At 36.7% G+C, this 18,911-nt stretch overlaps 1 long non-coding RNA gene across 1 annotated transcript in view; it reads left to right on the top strand.

Moving 5' to 3' along the window:
• The first annotated feature begins 3,322 nt into the window (after window positions 1-3,322).
• Window positions 3,323-18,911, top strand: part of LOC121038183 (uncharacterized) — a 17,623-nt gene continuing 2,034 nt past the window's right edge. The window contains exons 1-3 of the long non-coding RNA XR_005794207.1: window positions 3,323-3,481; window positions 6,953-7,053; window positions 7,206-7,241. This is a non-coding gene — a long non-coding RNA (uncharacterized LOC121038183). The remainder of the gene's footprint in view (window positions 3,482-6,952; window positions 7,054-7,205; window positions 7,242-18,911) is intronic.

The following is an 18,911-nucleotide window of genomic DNA, read 5'->3' as shown; positions in this document are numbered from 1 at the left end:
GTGTGTGTGTGTGTGTGTGTGTGTGTGTGTGTGTCTGTGTGTGTAAGGGAGAGATAGAGCAAGAGAGAGAGAGAAAGAGAATACTTGGCCTTGGGAGGTCTTGTTTTTCAGCTCTGTGTATACCTGTAGAGTTAAATTATTGGCACAGGTATTCTTTGTTTTCTTTTTTTTTTTCAACTTTTTTTTTTTTTTTTTTTTTTTAATTTTTGGGACAGAGAGAGACAGAGCATGAACGGGGGAGGGGCAGAGAGAGAGGGAGACACAGAATCGGAAACAGGCTCCAGGCTCTGAGCCATCAGCCCAGAGCCTGACGCGGGTCTCGAACCCACGGACCGCGAGATCGTGACCTGGCTGAAGTCGGACGCTTAACCGACTGCGCCACCCAGGCGCCCCCACTCAATGTATTTTTTAACTGACTTGTCATCCTTACCCACTTAGCCAAGACTCCCTTCAGGGGACCTTACATTTCACCTCAAGTGCATTTACAAATTCGGTTCCTTAGAACATGTAGCTGGAGCCAGGGGCATGTGAGGCAATAGATTGTAACAGCATCCTAGAACCAGTTCTCTTGGTGCTGCCTCTATACATTCTTGTTATGATGATTAGTTAATTCTTACTGTTCATTACAAATGCCTGAAGTTCTGAGACAAGCAAAGGCACGTTGTTGGTGGTAGATTCTCGTCTCAGGAATTTGCATTCCTTATTATCCTTTGGAAATTGGGGAGTTTCTGACCCCATCTATCCCAAATAGATACACCCATCCTCACAGAATCCTATTCATTCTTGCTGACTGACTTTCGAAAAGACGGGTAGTGATATGCAGGAAAAGCATGCAGAAACTGTCTTCTACTTCACAGCTTGAATTTTAATCTTTGCATTCTTGAGTCAGACCCTGTTTCTCCAGAGTGTTTATTATTAGGTTTAATTCTCTGATATAAATCTTATAGTCAGTATATAGTTGACTGGTGATAGTTAACTAGATTGAGAAGATCACTAGGATCCTCCTCTGTCTGCTTCTGTCTTTCTCTCCCTTTCACTTGAGCTCTGCTAAAAAACTACTAGACAGTTTTGCCAAAATTGGAAAGGAGCACAACATGGTTTTTAGAAAATCAAATTATGAAAAACAGATTGTATCTGTCATGTTGTTTGCATATCCTAAGTACAACATGGGTATACACAAATTATATCAAAAAACTTTTGAGACACTATCTAGAAGATACATTGGGCTTTATTTTTAAAAAATTCATAAGTTTTATGTACTTGAAGAACTGTATTTAATCACACGTTGGTTTTATTGCTATTAAGTATTTGAAATTACTTAACCATATTGTTTTCTTAGTGTTGGAAGAATGACTCAGTGAAGGTTTGTGAACTGTTAACTTAGTACAAATGATTTTCTGTGGATTAGGTGTCACACTAGATCTGAATAATCAGTCCCCAGAAGCATGGCAGTAAATCTGTCAAATGTCACAACCTGGTGCTTGCTTGAGCTTATCAAGTCATAAGCCTTTTCTGTTTATTAAACTGAGTTCAAGGAATGCAAGGAGAATATGACCCACCATATCTCTATTGCATTTTAATCACACAAAAAAACAAATTTCTTCCAGTTAAATACTCCACAATCTGAAAAACACTGATAGTGTAACACGTTTATTCAAACATTCTAGCAAATCATTAGCCATGTATAACACTTGACATAGAACACTCAGATTCTATTTAGCCAAGTTTGACCTTGCTAATATTTTAAGTGAGATTTTATATATGTATAACATTATACATTCATAATGTAATAGCAATATTATACATACAAATATATGTATATATGTGATCTTTATGCACAAAAATATTTTAATGTAAACCTCTAAGGAATTAACAAAAGAACTGGAAATCAGAAGACATGGATTTTGAGGACACCTGGGTGGTTTGGTTAGTTGAGCATCTGACTTCAATTCAGGTCATGATCTCACGGTTCGTGAGTTCGAGCCCCGCATTGGGCTCTGTGCTGACAGCTCAGAGCCTGGAGCCTGCTTCGGATTCTGTGTCTCCCTCTCTCTCTGCCCCTCCCCCACTCATGCTCTGTCTCTCTCAAAAATAAGTAAACACTAAAAAAATTTTTTTAAAAAGACATGGATTTTCTCATTTTGTTTTTTGATATTTTTGTCCTCATTATTAAATCAATACATATACATACAATGCTCATTTTAACAATGAGTGAACATAAAGAAAAATGTTAGTAGTCTCTCCCTCCTTGCTTTCCTAACTCCTTCCTTCTAGTGACCAAGAGTAACAATTAGTTGGGTATTCTCCCATATCTTTCTCTCAGACAACAGAGTTTTGTAGATAATATTTTGCCCATGACTCACTGCAACATGGAGCACAAGACTCAAAGGCTTTGGTATCCTCTTGCCAAAAATAAGAATGATTCAAAACCACAATGAGATATTTTACACCCATTAGGATGGTTAAGATAAAAAAAAGACAGAATATAACAAGTGTTGGTACAGATGTGGAGAAATGAGAACCCTGGTACATCGCTGATGGGAATGCAAAATGGTGCAGCCACTTGGAAAACAGTTTGGCAGCTCCTCAAAATGTTAAATATAGAGTTACTATATGACCCAGCAATTCTACAGCTAGGTGAACATGCAAGAGAAATGAAAACTTTGTCCACACCAAAACAAATGTTCTTAACAGCATTACTAATCATGGCCAAGAAGTAGAAACAACCTAAACGTCCATCAACTGATGAGTGGATAAACATAATGTGGTGTATCACACAATGGAGTATTATTCAGCCATAAAAAGGAATGAGGTACTGACACATGTTACAACATGGGTGAAACTTGAAAACATTATGTCAAGTGCAAGAAGCAAGTCACAAAAGACCACACATAGTGTGTGATTCTGTGTATGGGAAATGTCCAGGCAGATCATCAGAGACAAAAAAATAGATTAAAGGTTACCAGGGCTAGGTTATCAGACTTCTGTCAGTCTGGAAATATTCTATAATTAGATTCTGGTTGGGTGCACAACTCTGTGAATATACTAAAGCTCACTGGTATGAGGGTGATGTCAAATTTCAGTAGGGTGAGATTGCCAATACCATCACATAAACAGGAAGTCTGGAGATGGAGGCACTTTGGGACTAGGTTAACAATTTCAATTACAGATAACACTGATTGCTGGACATCAGAAATGAAATGTCCAGCAATTGAAGCTAGGGGACTGAAGCTGAGGAGCAGTCCTGCTTACATCTTGGGTCTTTATAGTGTGACAGCTGACATCATAAAGTTGGACAAAGTTTCTGAGGGAGGGCTGGGGAAAGGAGCAGACGGCTGAGAACTGGTCCTTGGGGGATCTGCCACTGTCCTGGGATGGGAAGAATCAAGGAAGCAACTGACAGAGAAGGAAGGATTATGCCAAAATCTCTTCAATTCTTTGAACTACAGGAAGAAAAGGTTTTGGGGAGGAGCAAAGAGGGGTAAACTGTTTCAAAAGTAATGAGAAAATGGAATTTGAATTATTTATCATCAGCATCATTAAAATACATGATAAATTTTAAGTAGAGTATGAATAGTGATAATAGCAATACCATTTATATAAACTTTACAAAAATATTCTCGCAGACATTATTGAAATCCATTGATTTATTCAACAGATATTTACTGGATGTTGGTTATATGCAAGGCACGTATGCTAGGAGTGAGTAGTATAAAATATAATTTGGTTCTTGCCTTCTTGGAACTCAAAGTTTAGCTTTCATTAGCATTTCTAACAGATCCTTGAGTGAATTATAAGCAAACCTCTGTGTTAAGAATGTTTCTTAGTGGATTTTTCTATGGTAAGAATACTCCTTTTTTCTGGGTCAAGAAATGTAAATGAAATCAAACAATAAGAAGTCCTAGACTTTATGTCCTTTCGCCGGGAAGCATGGAGATCTGCGAAGATACATCCCAATATCAGCTAACTCTCATTCTGATATGGATGGCAGGTTGATGACATTAGTAAACTAGCCAGACCATCTAAACCCTTGCTACTTAATGTATGGTCTATGGACTAGTTGTGACAGCATCACCTGGAAGCTTCTTAGAAATGCTTGATCTTGTTTTCTATCCCAGATTGGCTAATTCCAACTCTGCATTTTAGCAAATCCTCAAGTGTTTCCTATGCATGTTCGAAGTCTGTGAAGCGCTGATCTATACTACTTTCTTAAATGCAACACAGAAATATTTTTCTTCTCAGAGAAAGGGAGCTAAAAGCAGGGAACAAATATTTACTGCAGATCTGTTATGTAATAGGTACTATAAGTCTCCCCAATGTTTTGTCATATGATACTTAATATAACAATAGAGGTAGAATTTATTGCTACCAAGGAGCAGATGAAAAAACAGAGGCTCAAGTGGCACCATTGTCACCTGCCTAGGAAGTGCTAGGACTGACATTTGATGTCAGGTGTTTCCATCTCCAAAGCCTTTCCTATTACACCAAACTACCTTTTAAGCATATGAAAGAAGGCATTCTAAAACCTTCCAGAATAAAATGTTACTTAAGAATTTCACTAAGGAAAGCATGATTCAGAATCATATAACTATCAACATTGAGATCTATCTTATCATTGCAAAGTGCTTTCTTTGTTAATCTTCACAATAATCAGGTTAGGCAAAAATTACCTCCATTCTGTAAATAAAAAAGCTGAAGCTCAAAATACCTAAAAATTTGTACACAGTCATAAAGCAGTGAGTCAGAGTCAGAATGAGGGTGAAAAGGCTTGACTGTTCACTGCTAATGTTCTGGCAGACTAGTCTCTAAAGTCATTTAGGTGCTTAGAAAGCCAAGGTAACTCTTTTACAGCTGCTGTCTGTAGTAGTTTGGAGCCAGCTGGGTTGCTATTTGGGGCATTCAACTTTTGCTAACATGACTACATAAAACCATGTGGAATTCACCCATCATTATGGATGCCTTTGCCCTGTACTATCCACAAATATGTATTAATTTATGAGGTCATATGATCAAATCTTTAGAAGAGTGTACAAGGCTCAGCATGATGTGACCCTTGGACCCCCTGCCTATTCTGTCATCTTATGTGACTTGGCTTTTGGCTCTGGATGCCTAGCTTCTGTGGCATTCTCTTATCACTTCCTAGTATAGGCTGTGCCTCTTCCCAACTCAGCTCCTTTGCACAGGCTGTTTCTTTGTCTTCTAACGCTCACTCTCCTCTTCCTTGGCTTATGTTTATTCATTCCTTCTTCAGGCCTCACCCTTAATTTCACTTCCTTAGGGAAGCTTTCCCTAACCCCTTGGTCCACGTCAGGCTCCCCTGTTGGACACTTTCATAATCCCCTGTACTTCTCCATCATGGCACTTATAGTGTAATTAATTATTTGGTTGATTATTTCTTCAAGGTGTAACTTGCTCCACTAAGCTGTGAATTCTAAGAAGGCAAGTACGGTATTTTATTTTAAATTACTGTCTCCTAGCACACATGCCTTGCACATAATCCAATAAATATTTGTTGAATAAATCAATGGATTTCAATAATGTCTGTGAAAATAGTTTTGTAGATTGTAAAGTTTTATATAAGTGCTATTGCTATTATCATTATTTATACTCTGGTGCTTGAAATTTGTCTTGTATTTTAATGATGTTGATGGTAAATAATGAATTTGTATATGTTAAATTAATTGTAATATATTTTCTTTTAATAGCTGATCCTAACTTTAGCACACCTGATGGTTTTTTATACGATATGCATAAGAAGGACAAAAGTTAACCAGGCAAAGACAGGCAGATTTTCATTCGACTGTGACAGGAATCCTAACCAAATAGAAATGATTTAAACTTCTCACCTGACCTCTTGCTCATAAAATGATGAGTCATTCCTAAGAGATTTACACTTAATCCAGAAGAATTTTGGCAATTTTTCTGGTACTACTTGTTCCCAGGAGACAGTATGTGTTTGCAGACAAATGTGTTTGCTTTTTTTTGTGTGTCAGAAAACATAGACTACGTAACGCAAGATGCTTCCAACTTCTGCCATAGTCGCTAAGACATTAAGATAAATTTTAATTTATTAGTTCCAACTTCAACTCTTCAAAGCCTGGTATTCTCTACTCCTTGGCTCTTTTTAAGGATTTCTGTTCTGTTCTGTGTACCAAACAGACCAAGTCTCTGCCCTCAGGAACTTACATTCTAGCAAAATAATAACAATAGCTAACTTTTATTAAGAATTTATTATATGCCAGACACTGTGCTGGGAACCTTGTGCAAATAATCTCATATAATACTCACAATCCCATGAATAGAACCATTATTATTTTCACCCTCATTTTAAGGAGAGAGGAGAGGTTAGGTAGTTTACTCAAAGTCAAGTTTAAAATTTATTAGATATAGGGGCACCTGGGTGGCTCAGTTAGTTAAGCATCTGACTTCAGCTCAGGTCATGATCTCACAGTTCGTGAGTTCGAGCCCCGCGTCGGGCTCTGTGCTGACAGCTCAGAGCCTGGAGCCTGCTTCACATTCTGTGTCTCCCTCTCTCTCTGCCCCTTCCGTGCTCATGCTCTGTCTCTCTCTGTCTCAAAAGTAAATAAACATTAAAAAATTAAAATTTATTAGCTATAAACCAGGATGATGTTCATGGCCTTTAGCAGCAGCTAAAGGACATTCAGTATTCAGAATGGATACTGACTATGACTCTGCAGCAGGGTCTAGGAGGCCAGTGAATTCCCTTTACTTCCTGGATTACAGACTGCTCCAGGGGTTGTGGGGGAGGGGTAGATAGATCAGGAAATTAATTGAATTTCAGTGCTGAATGTAAAACAAGACATTTGTAAGAGTTTGGTAATTAAATAGAGTATTAGAGAATCAATTCTGCAGACACATTATTCTGCCTGACACTGCTTAAGCCCCTTGGGGTAGGTAGAACAAGAATGAGGATGTGATCTCTTATCTCAAGGAGCTCAGAACTGGGAGACCTGAGAGTTTGTCTTGGTGTTGATTTCAGGAGTTGGGTCACCTTGAGAGAGTCACCAGCTTTTTGGACTTCTTGGAGAATGGGTTAGTTTTCTAACTGGTAAAACTCAGGGGGGGGTAGCACAGTGATCTATTTTTATGGAGCCTTAAATCATTAATGACCACTTTTAAGGGTGCTCAGCTTTCTTCACATACATGGAATGTCCCATTTAGCTGATACTGTTTTCTTTTTACAGTGGTGCTGTGATAGCTTGAATTTGAAACTCTACAAGGTAATAAAATTGTTCCAAACTGCTTAAATCATTTAGACCAAGTAAACCCTGTACACAAATATGTAATTACATGAATTGCTGTTATTGATGTTAGAAAGAAACTGTTTACCCAATGGAAACTAAAGGTGTTCTCTAATTAAAGTCTTTTAAAATCATGCTGATATTTGTACAGTTTAGATCATAATTATGTTAAAATAATTCTTGGTGCTTCAGGGAACATGTGGCTATAGAAAATAATAATGTTGTTATAATTATTTTCAGTGTGTATTTAATGATGTAATATTTTATGCAATAGTAATGTTCAGATGCAACCGGTTGTTAATGATGTGATTGTTGAAAACAGTAAACTCCATTATCATTAAAAAATCTGTGACTGAACATTCTACTTTTTGTTGTACATGCTAAAGCATTTTTTTCATGTGTATGATAAATATCATGTATCGTTTTCATATACGGTTCCTCACCTATATAAATACACCAGAATAGAACTTTCCAAGGTTCACACTTAGAGTGCACTCAGAATGCACACACTCTGGTGTTTATGCTTCCTCACAGACCACACATATTTCTGAATACTGTCAGTAACTGACGTGATGGTAACTGGAACAACAGGAACTAGAGAGATGAGTAAAGAAGAAAAAGATTGACATGACATCTCATCTCCCAGGCCTAATTCCTTTACTACTGGTAGCATGCTACTCCACACCTGTGTTTATTACTTTTAAAGCCTGGATGAACTATACTCAATGAAAGCACTACACCTACTTTAATTACTGAACAAGACTGCTTTGTTCAAATCTTCAAGGCCCTTGCAGCTGGACATGTGCATGTTCAGAATAATGAGACTAAAAAAGTCCTCATTTTGTTGTGTATGAATATATCCATGGAGGAGGACATTCAGCGTTGCTTGTCACAGACAATTCATGGTATAGTGCTGCAGTGTGGGAAAGCTGGAAAGTGTTCACGATCCAAAGGCAGGTGGACCTGGGTTCAGATCATGGTTCTGAAACTTATTAGCTATGTCTGTGGTCAAGATAACTTAACTTCTCCAAGTCTCCATTTCCTTAGACCTTGGCTTCTCAACAGTGGCACTATTGATGTTTTAATAATTCTTAGTTGTGAGGAAATTTCCCATGAATTGTAGGATGTTTGGCATCTCTACCCACTAGCTGCCAGTATCAGTTCCCCCTAGTCATGACAATAAAAAATGTCTTCAGACATTGCACATTTCAATAGAGTAAATCACCCCTTTTTAGGATTCACTGCTTCAGATGTTAAGTGTTGGGTTATAGAACCCACTTCATACCTTTGAAGATGCCCACATTCTGGTGCTTGGAACCTAGAAATGTGTAACTTTAATGATAAAAGGGGGTTAAGGTTGCAGACCAACTAAGGGTGCTAATAAATTGACCATAAGACAGGAAGATTATTCTGGATTATCTGAGAATATCTAATGTAATCACAAGTGTCCTTAAAAATAAAAGGATAAGGGAGAAGAGGTCAGAATGGTGCAGTGAGAAAAGAACTAGGATTGAATTTTCCAGCTTTGAAGATGGGTGAAGGGGTCCACAAGCCAAGGAATGTAGGCAACTTTAGAAGTTAGAAAAGGCAAGGAAACAGATCTTACCACAAGTGTATGGGAGGGAACACAGCCCTAACAATACTTTAATTTTATCTCAATGAGGCCCATGTCAGACTTCTGTCCTAAAAAACAGGAAGATACCTGTTATTTTAAGCCACCAAGGTTATGCTAAATTGGTATTGCAGCAATAGAAAATTAATACAATAGAACTATTGTGAAAATTATAAGAAAATGCATATTATTACTATTGACAGAAAAATAGTAAGTGCTCAACCAATATTAGTGATACTATTTAGTTAAGAAAAAAAGATTGGGTTATGTCACATTTATCTGTAAATTTTATGCCTTAGGCCTTTAAATTTTTTTTTTTTTATTTTTGTGTGTGTGAGAGACAGAGTGACTGGGGTAGGGTTAGAAAAGAGGAGGACAGAAGATCTGAAGCAGGCTCTGTGCTGACAACACAGATCTCATGAACCACGAGATCATGACCTAAGCTGAAGTCAGACGCTCAACAGACTGAGCCACCCAAGTGCCCCTGCCCTAGGCCTTTTAAAAGGATTCATGAAACTGAAGGATACCAGACACCCTCTCCCTAATCCTAACCCAAACTCTAGCCATAACCCTAACTCTAACCCTAATCCTTAACTACTAACCACTAACCCTAACCCTAACCCTAACCCTAACCCTAACCCTAACCCTAACTCTAACCTTAAAGTTATCCCTCTGGAGAGGTCTCTGAACTGCAGGATAATAGGCACATACCCTCACAGTGTCCCTAACCCTAACACTAATCATTATTCTGGTCCTAAACTAAACTTTAACCTTAGATCTGAGGGTAAAAGAAAAAAGATTTGGTATACACACACACACACACACACACACACACACACACACACACACTGAAATATTACTTAGCCATAAAAAAGAATAAAATATTTTCATTTGCAACAACATGGGTGGAGCTAGAGAGTATTCTGCGAAGTGCAATAAGTCAGTTGGAGAAAGACAAATGCCATATCACTTCACTCACATGTAGAATTTAAGAAACAAAATAAATAAGCAAATGGGGAAAAAGAAGGAATGGAGAGGCAAACCAGAAACAGGCTCTTAACTGTAGAGAACACATTGATGGTTACCAGAGGGGAGGTGAGTGGAGAAATGGGTGAAATAGGTAATAGGGATTAAGGGGTGGACTTGCTGTGATGAGCACTGGGTGTTGTATGGAAGTGTTGAATCACTATATTGTATACCTGAATCTAATATTACACTGTATACTAGCAAACTGGAATTAAAATAAAAACTTAAAAAATATTAAAAAAAGGATTCATAGATTTCATGCAACATGCTATCTGGACATGCTACTGGTTCAACTATAGCAAGAAATTCTTCATTCTGCCTTGATTTTGAAGCTGTTGCTTATGTGTTTCAACCTACAATTCTGTGCTCTATATCCCCAGCTCTCTGAGTCCTTGACTCCATTATCCCCTAAGGTCTTCCTTTTTGTAGTCATTACTCTAGACATGTATCTTTGGCTCTGTCCTTTGAGCTCTCTTTTGAGTGTGATAGTTTTCTTATTTTATGGGTCTTGCACAACAGTGATAATAAGGCATGTAAGCCTATGTCTCAAACCTACAGAAGCAAACCCCCTTCCTGGGATAGAAACAGGACAACTGGGATAGATTTGTTTTATGTATTTTGGTGTTCTGTTGTTTGGTGCCATTACATTTATTTTTTTCCTTCAAGTTTTTTATTTAAATTCTGGTTGGTTAACATACAGTGTTAGAATTTAGTGATTCATCACTTACATACAACACCCAGTGCTCATTGCTACTAATGCCCCTCCTTAACTCATCACCCATTTAACCCATCCCCCTGCCTACTTCCCTTCCAGTAACCCTTAGTTTGTTCTCTATAGTTAAGAGTCTGTTTCCTGGTTTGCCATCCCTCTCCCCCTTTCCCCCACATGTTCATCTGTTTTGTTTTTTATTTTTTTTTTAAATTTTTTTCAACATTTATTTATTTTTCGGACAGAGAGAGACAGAGCATGAACGGGGGAGGGGCAGAGAGAGAGGGAGACACAGAATCGGAAACAGGCTCCAGGCTCTGAGCCATCAGCCCAGAGCCTGACGCGGGGCTCGAACTCACGGACCGCGAGATCGTGACCTGGCTGAAGTCGGACGCTCAACCGACTGCGCCACCCAGGCGCCCCCTGTTTTGTTTTTTAAATTCCACATATGAGTGAGCCATTATGCTTAGAATCATTACGTTTTCCCAGTAGACTGATCTTTTCATCATTATAAAATGTCTCTGTCTCCAGTAATTTTCTTTTCTCTGAAGTCTACTTTATCTGATATTAATATAGCCACTACTGTTTTTTTTTTAATTAATGCTTGCATGATATATCTTTTCCCATCTTTTAACCTTCAACCTACTTGTACAATTGTATTTGAGGTGAGTTTCTTATAGATAGCCTACCATTGGATCATATTTTTAAATCCATTATGCCAATCCCTGTCTCTTAAGTGGTATAATCAGATGATTTACATTTAAAGTAATTTTGATTATGTTAGGATTTAAGTCTACCATTTTATTACTTGTTTTCTACTTGTTACCTGTTTCTCATTCCACTGTGTCTATTTTTACCCTCCTCTGGGTTACTTGAATGTTTTTAGGATTCCATCTTGATTTATTATTGTCTTTTTTAGTACATCACTTGATATAGTTTTCTTAATGACTGCTTTAAGTAATACAATATACATATATAATTTATTATAATCTACTGGTATAAATGTTTTCCCACTTTGAGAAAACATACTTTTATTTAGGCCTCTTTACCCTCTCCACCTTTTAAATATAGGTGGGTTTTTTTTTAATATAGTTTTCTTACATGTTACAATACATTGAGCACCACATCAGGTGCTGTTATGCTTTTTGTTTCCATCATCAAAATGATTTAAGAAACATGAGGCATAAGGATAACAATGCAATAGTGTGAGAGTCCAGAAATAAACACTGACATTTATTGTTAATTAATTTCCAACAAGGGTGCCAAGATAATTCAATGGGGGAATAATAATCTTTTTAACAAACAATGCTGGGACAACTGAGGGGGCATGCCAGAATCTCATCAATTCTCTGAACATCAGGAAAAAAAGATTTCAGGGGGAAAAAAGAGGGGAGTAAACTGTTTCAACAGCTATTGAGAAAATGGAAATGGAGTTATTTATCATCGACATCATTAAAATAGAAGATAAATTTCAAGCAATCAGAGTATTAATGATAAAAGCAATGCCAGTTATATAAAATTTTATAGTTCACAAAAATATTTTCATAGACATTATTTAAATCTATTGATTTATTCAACAAATATTTATTGGACATTGGTTTGTGTGAGGCATGTGTGCTAGCTCAGCTTTCCACTGGTTTCTATAGGACACCCATACTATCAAGATCAGAAGCAACAACAACTGACACAAATTTCAGAACATTCACAGTGACTCCAGCTCATGTGTATGAACTCTAGCTTATATTTGCTTTCCCTACACTTATGTCAATTTCCCCTTCCCATTGCCTGTCCTGTAGACTTCAAGTTTTAGCATCAGAAGCAGAAAATAACAGCCCCACAGAGATTTATTAAGCTTTACAATTACATAATATCACACTGCTATAACCAATTCTCTTATGTATATATGTATATCCTAGTGGTATTGCCTCTCTGTTTGAACTCTGACAGATACACTAAAACAAATAATCCTTTGTCAGTTTACTACAGACCTCTCCAAACTGGGCTTTCATTATTGTAACCAACAATTTGGATTGGTGACATAGTTATTTTTTAAGTAAATATTTTATTTTAGAATAGTTTTAGGTTTATAGAAAAATTGGGAAGATAGTTTCCAATTTCCCCAATCCTTAGTTTACCCTATTATTTTTAATAACAGCTTTATTGAGATATAATTCACATACCATACCATTCACCCATTTAAGGTATACACTCCAATGGCTTTTAGTATATTCACAGAGTTGTGCAATCATCATCACAATCAATTTTAGAACATTTTTATTTTCTCCCCCAGGAAAAACCTGTACCTACTAGTAGGCATTTTTCCTCCCACCCTAGGCAACCACTAGCCTACTTTTTTTCTCTCTGGATTTGCCTATATTGGACATTTCACATACTTTGAATCATCCAATATGTGGTCCTTTGTGACTGGCATTTTTCACTGACACTATGTTTTCTGAATTCATTTATCTTTTACCAAGTTATTGTTATTTCATTTCTTTTTATTACTGAATACGATTCCATAGTATAGATATGCCAGCTTTTAAAAAATCCATTATTTTATTTATTTATTTATTAAAAAAAATGTACATCCGAGTTAGTTAGCATATAGTACAATAATAATTTCTGGAGTAGAATCCAGTGATTCATATCCTACATATAACACCCCGTGGTCCTCCCAACAAGTGTCCTCCTTAATGCCCCTTGCCCATATACCCCATCCCCCCACAAAACCCCTCCAGCAACCCTCAGTTTGTTCTCTATATTTAAGAGTCTCTTATGTTTGTTCCCCTCCCTGTTTTTATATTATTTTTGCTTCCCTTCCCTTATGTTCATCTGTTTTATATTTAAAATTCAACATATGAGTGAAGCCATATATTTATCTTTCTTTGACTGACTTATTTCGCTTAGCATAATACACTCTAGTTCCATTCACATAGCTGCAAATGGCAAGATTTCATTCTTTTTAATCACCAAGTAATATTTCATTGTATATATATGCCACTTCTTCTTTATACATTATCAGTCGATGGACACTTGGGCTTTTACCACATACTTTGGCTATTGTCAATAGTGCTGATATAAACATTGGGGTGCATGTGCCCCTTCGAAACAGCATACTTGTATCCTTTGGATAAGTACCTAGTAGTGCAATTGCTGGGTCATACGGTAGTTTTATTTTTAATTTTTTGAGGAACCTCCATACTGTTTTCCAGAGTGGCTGCACCAGTTTGCATACCAGAAAAATCCATTTATTAATTGATGGACATTTGGGTTACTTCTACTTTTGGGCTGTTAATGAATAATGCTGCTATGAACATTTGTGTACTAGTTTTGGATGGACATGCATTTTCATTTCTCTTGGGTATATACCTATGAGTGGGATTGCTAGGTTTATGTTTTGTATTTTGAGGAACTTCCAGACTGTTTTCCAAAGTGACTACTACTTACATTTCTACTGGGAGTGTAGAAGGGATTATTATCTGTCTCTCTTTTTTTTTTTTTATTAGAGCTATTCTTTTGATTATAGGGTGTGAACTGGAAGCTCATTGTGGTTTTGATTTGCGTTTCCCTTATGACTAATGACACTGAGCATCTTTTCCTGTGCTTTGGTGGCCACATGTATATCTTCTTAGGAGAAAAGTCTATTCACATCCTTTGCTCATTGTTAAATTGAATTATTTGTCTTTTTATTATTGAATTGTAAGAGTTCTTAATATGTTCCAGATACAATTCCCTTATCAGCTATATGATTTGCAAAAATTTTCTCCCATTTTCACATCCTTGATGGTGTCTTTTGAATCACAAAAAATTTAATGTGGATAATGTCTAATTTATCTTTTCATTGCTGTTGTCACTTGTGCTGGGAATATCAACTTTTAAGTGAAATCCTGAACATTAATCTGTTTCATAACACTTTCATTGGCAGTTGAATCATTTAAATACAAAACAAAACTTAGTTTGATAAACTTGGTATCCCATTAGGTAGAAAAGGATAGAAAAGCTGGGGTATAAGTTGAGGGTATACCAAGTAGAACTGTCCCATCATAGCTACATTTATATCAAATGAACTGAGAGCATGTGTACAAGGTACCACAAATGTCTGTTAGAGTTGAATCCGTGCACCACTGAGATATGCTCTACTGACAACCAACCACTTACAATGGGGGTTGCACATAATCTCTTAAAGAACAGATTTACAATGGGAGGGTCAGTGAAACAAGTCATAGTTCCTGTTCCTGCACCTGTTCCCAAGACTACAACTTGTATTCTTCATCCTTCTCCTCCTCAACCCGTTTAATATTTTCCCTATACTTGGCCATTACTTCAGCCTCTCTGGATTCTCTGCCTGGTGGAATCACCAATACCTTCATCTCTGGGGGTACTGAGGCTTTGACTGTCTTACTCCATCAGGCCATAGTTAGTGCATTCACTGTTTATTATTATTCACTGGGAATGGAAACACTAAGGGATGTTCCTATTAGTCCTTTAAGTTGCAAGCTCTTTCCTGACCCAGAAAGTAGCAGCAACCTTGTAATCACAGTCAATTATTACAAACAATAGAATAAGTCCTTTCTTTGCTTGTTGACCCAAGAACACGAGAAGTCCAAAGTGACCAGGCATTAGCTGTAGTTGTGGGTTCAGTGAAACATCATTATGTGACTGGTGAAATTATTCCCTCCTCTTTGGGAATGAGGACATATAATCCAGAGTTGCAGAGGTGGGAAACATATATTCTGCAAGTGGGCTCATGAAAGTGATGCTGAGAGGAGCTTGTTGCTTGATTTCTGGACTTGTGTAATGCACTTTTGAAGAGCAGGTACGATACATCACACATTTGTTCAATGCATATATCACATCCTGAAGGATTCTGCAGCAACACTGTGGGACCTTGTCTCCAAGCTGGCACCTTAACTGAGCCATTCCAAAGATCTATCAGGCTGATGCTCTGGGGAATGTGGTATGTGCAGAATTAGTGTGTCCCATGGCCATATGCCTATGGTCACACACCCTTTTGCTGTGAAATGGTTTCTTCAGTCTGTGACAGTGTTTCACAGGATCTCATGTTGGTAAAGTACATTCTATAAGCCCTTAGAGAGTGGTGCTGTCAAAACTACTGCAGGCAGACTCAACAACAACAACAACAAAAAAAAAAAAAAAAAAAGAAAAGAAAAGATCCAAATAAACAAAATCAGAAATGAGAGATGAGAAATAACAACTGACACTGTAAAAACACAAACGATTATAAGAGAATACTGCTAAAAATTATATGCCAACAAACTAAAGAACCTAGAAGAAGTGGATAAATTCCTAGAAGCATACAATCTTCCAAAACTTAACCAGGAAGAAATAGAAAATCTGAACAGTTATAAGTAATGAAACTGAATTGGTAATAAAAAAAAGTGACCAAAAAATAGAAGTCAAGGAACAGATGGATTCACAGGTGAATTCTACCAGACCTTTAAAAAAGTGTTAATACCTATTCTCCCCCAACAATTCCAAAAAATAGAAGCTTCAAATATATTCCACAAGGCCAGGATTATCCTGAGACCAAAATCAGACAGACACTACAAAAAAAGAAAACTATATGCCAATATCCCTGATAAACAGAGATGCAAAAATCATTAACAAAATATTACCAAATTGCATACAGCAATACATTCACAAGATCATTCACCATGATCAATGGGATTTATTCCTGGGATGAAAGGATGGTTCAATATTTGCAAATCAATTGATGTCATACACCACATCAACAAAACGAGGATAAAAATTATATGATCATCTCAATAGATGCAGAAAAAACATTTGACGAGATTCAACACCCATTCATGATAAAAACTCTCAACAAAGTGGGGTTAGAGGAACACACTTCAAAACAACAAAGGCCATATATGAAAAACTCACAGCTAACATCATACTCAATGGTGAAAAACTGAGAGCTTTATCTCTAAGGTCAGGAACAAGACAAGGATGTCCATTCTTGCCAGCTTTACCCAGTGTAGTACTGGAAGTTCCAGCCACAGCAATCAGAAAAGAAAAAAGAAATAAGAGGCATCCATACTGGCAAAGAAAAAGTTAAACTGTCATCATTTGCAGACAATGTGATACTATACATAAAAAAACCTAAAGACTCCAGCAAAAAAACTACTAGAATAAATGAATTCAATAAAGTGACATGATACAAAATTAATAACCAGAAATCAGTAGTGTTTCTGTACACTAATAACAAAGTAGGAGAAAGAGAAATTAAGAAAAAAACCACCATTTACAATTGTACCAAAAAAGAATAAAACACCTAGGAATAAACTAAACCAAAGAAGTGAAAGTCCTGTACTTCAAAGACTATAAGACATTGATGAAAGACATTGAAGAAATTGAAGATGACACAAACAAATGCAAAGGTATTCCATGCTCATGAATCGGAAGAATTAATATTGTTAAAACGTCCATATCACCCAAAGTAATCTGCAGATTCAACACCATCCCTATCAAAATACCAACAGTATTTTTCACCAAACTAGGACAAATAATACTAAAATTTGTATGGAACCACAGAAGATCCTGAATAGCCAAAGCAATCCTGAGAAAGAAGAACAAATCTGGAGGTATCGCAATACCAGGTTTCAAGATATATTACAAAGTTGTTGTAATCAAAAAGTATGGTAATGGCAAAAAAATAGACACATAGATCAATAGAACAGAATAGAAACCCTAGAGATAGACCCATGATTATATGGTCAATTAATCTTTGACAAAAGAGGCAAGAATATACCATGGGGGAAAGTTTTTTCAACAAATGGTTTTGGGAAAACTGAACAGCTACCTGTAAAAGAGTGAAACTGGACCACTTTGTAACATCATACACAAAAATAAACTCAAAGTGGATTAAAGACTTAAATGTTGAGACCTAAAATCATAAAAATCCTAGAAGAGGACACAGACAGTAATTTCTTTGACACTGGCCATAGTAACATTTTTCTGGCTATGTCTCCTCAGGCAAGGAAAACAAAAGCAAAAATAAACTTTTGGGAGCACATCAAAATGAAAAGTTTTTCCACAGCAAAGGAAACCAACAAAACTTAAACAAAAAGACAACCTACTGCATGAGAGAATATATTTACAAATGATATATCTGATAAGGGCTTAATATCCAAAATACATAAAGAACTTATACAACTGAACACCAAAAAAACCCAATCAAATTAAAAAATGGGCAGAGGAACTGAATAGACATTTTCCCAAAGAAAACATATAGATGGCCAACAGACACTTGACAAAGTCTCAGCATCACTAACCATCATGGAAATCTATATCAAAATCACAGTAAAATATCATCTCACACCTGTCAGAATGGCTAAAATCAAACTGACAAGAAATAACAAGTGTTGGTGAGAATGTGGTGAAACAGGCACTCTTGTGCACTGTTGGTGGGAGTGTAAATTGGTACAAGCTCTGTGGAAAACAGTATGAAGGGTCCTCAAAACCTAAAAATAGAAATATCATATGATCCAATAATTCCACCATTGGGTATTTGACCAAAAGAAAATGAAAACATTAACTCAAAAGGTATATGTACTTCTATGTTTATTGCAGTATCTATGACAGCCAAGATATGGAAGCAACCTAAGTGTCCATCAATAGACAAATGGATAAGAAAAATGTGGTATACATATACAATGGGATATTATGCAGCCATAAAAAATATCATGAGATCATTCGGACTCTGCTGTCAGTGTGGAGACTGCTTGGGATTCTCTCTCCCTCTCTCTCTGCCTCCTCCTGTGCTCTCTCTCTCTCTCTCTCTGTCTCAAAATAAATAAATAAACTTAAAAATATTATGAGATCTTGCCATTTGAGACCAAATGGATGGACCTAGATGGTATCATGCTAAGTGATATAAATCAGTCAGAGAAAGACAAATACCATATGATTCCACTCATATGGTATCTAAAAATACCTCAAAAAATGAACAAACCAAAAGCAGAATGAGACCTATAAATACAGAGAACAAACTGGTGGTTGCCAGAGGGAAGGAGGTAGGGGAATGGGCAAAATGAGTGAAGGGGAGTGGGAGGTACAGGCTTCCAGTTATGGAATGAGTAAGTCATAGGAATAAAAGGCACAGCATAAGGAATATAGTCAATGATATTGTAATAGTGACATGTCAGGACAGATGGTATCTACACTTGTGAGCACAGCATAATGTATAAATTTATCAAATCACTACATCACACACCTGAAACTAATGTAACATTGTGTGTCAACTCTACTCAAAAACAAAAAAAATAGCTAAGAAAAAAAA

Source organism: Herpailurus yagouaroundi, unplaced genomic scaffold (assembly GCF_014898765.1).
Source record: "Herpailurus yagouaroundi ecotype Mexico unplaced genomic scaffold, PumYag 165, whole genome shotgun sequence".
Lineage (NCBI taxonomy): Eukaryota > Metazoa > Chordata > Mammalia > Carnivora > Felidae > Herpailurus > Herpailurus yagouaroundi.
The sequence above is the reverse complement of the archived record's forward strand: the minus strand, read 5'-3'. Positions and strand labels throughout refer to the sequence as shown.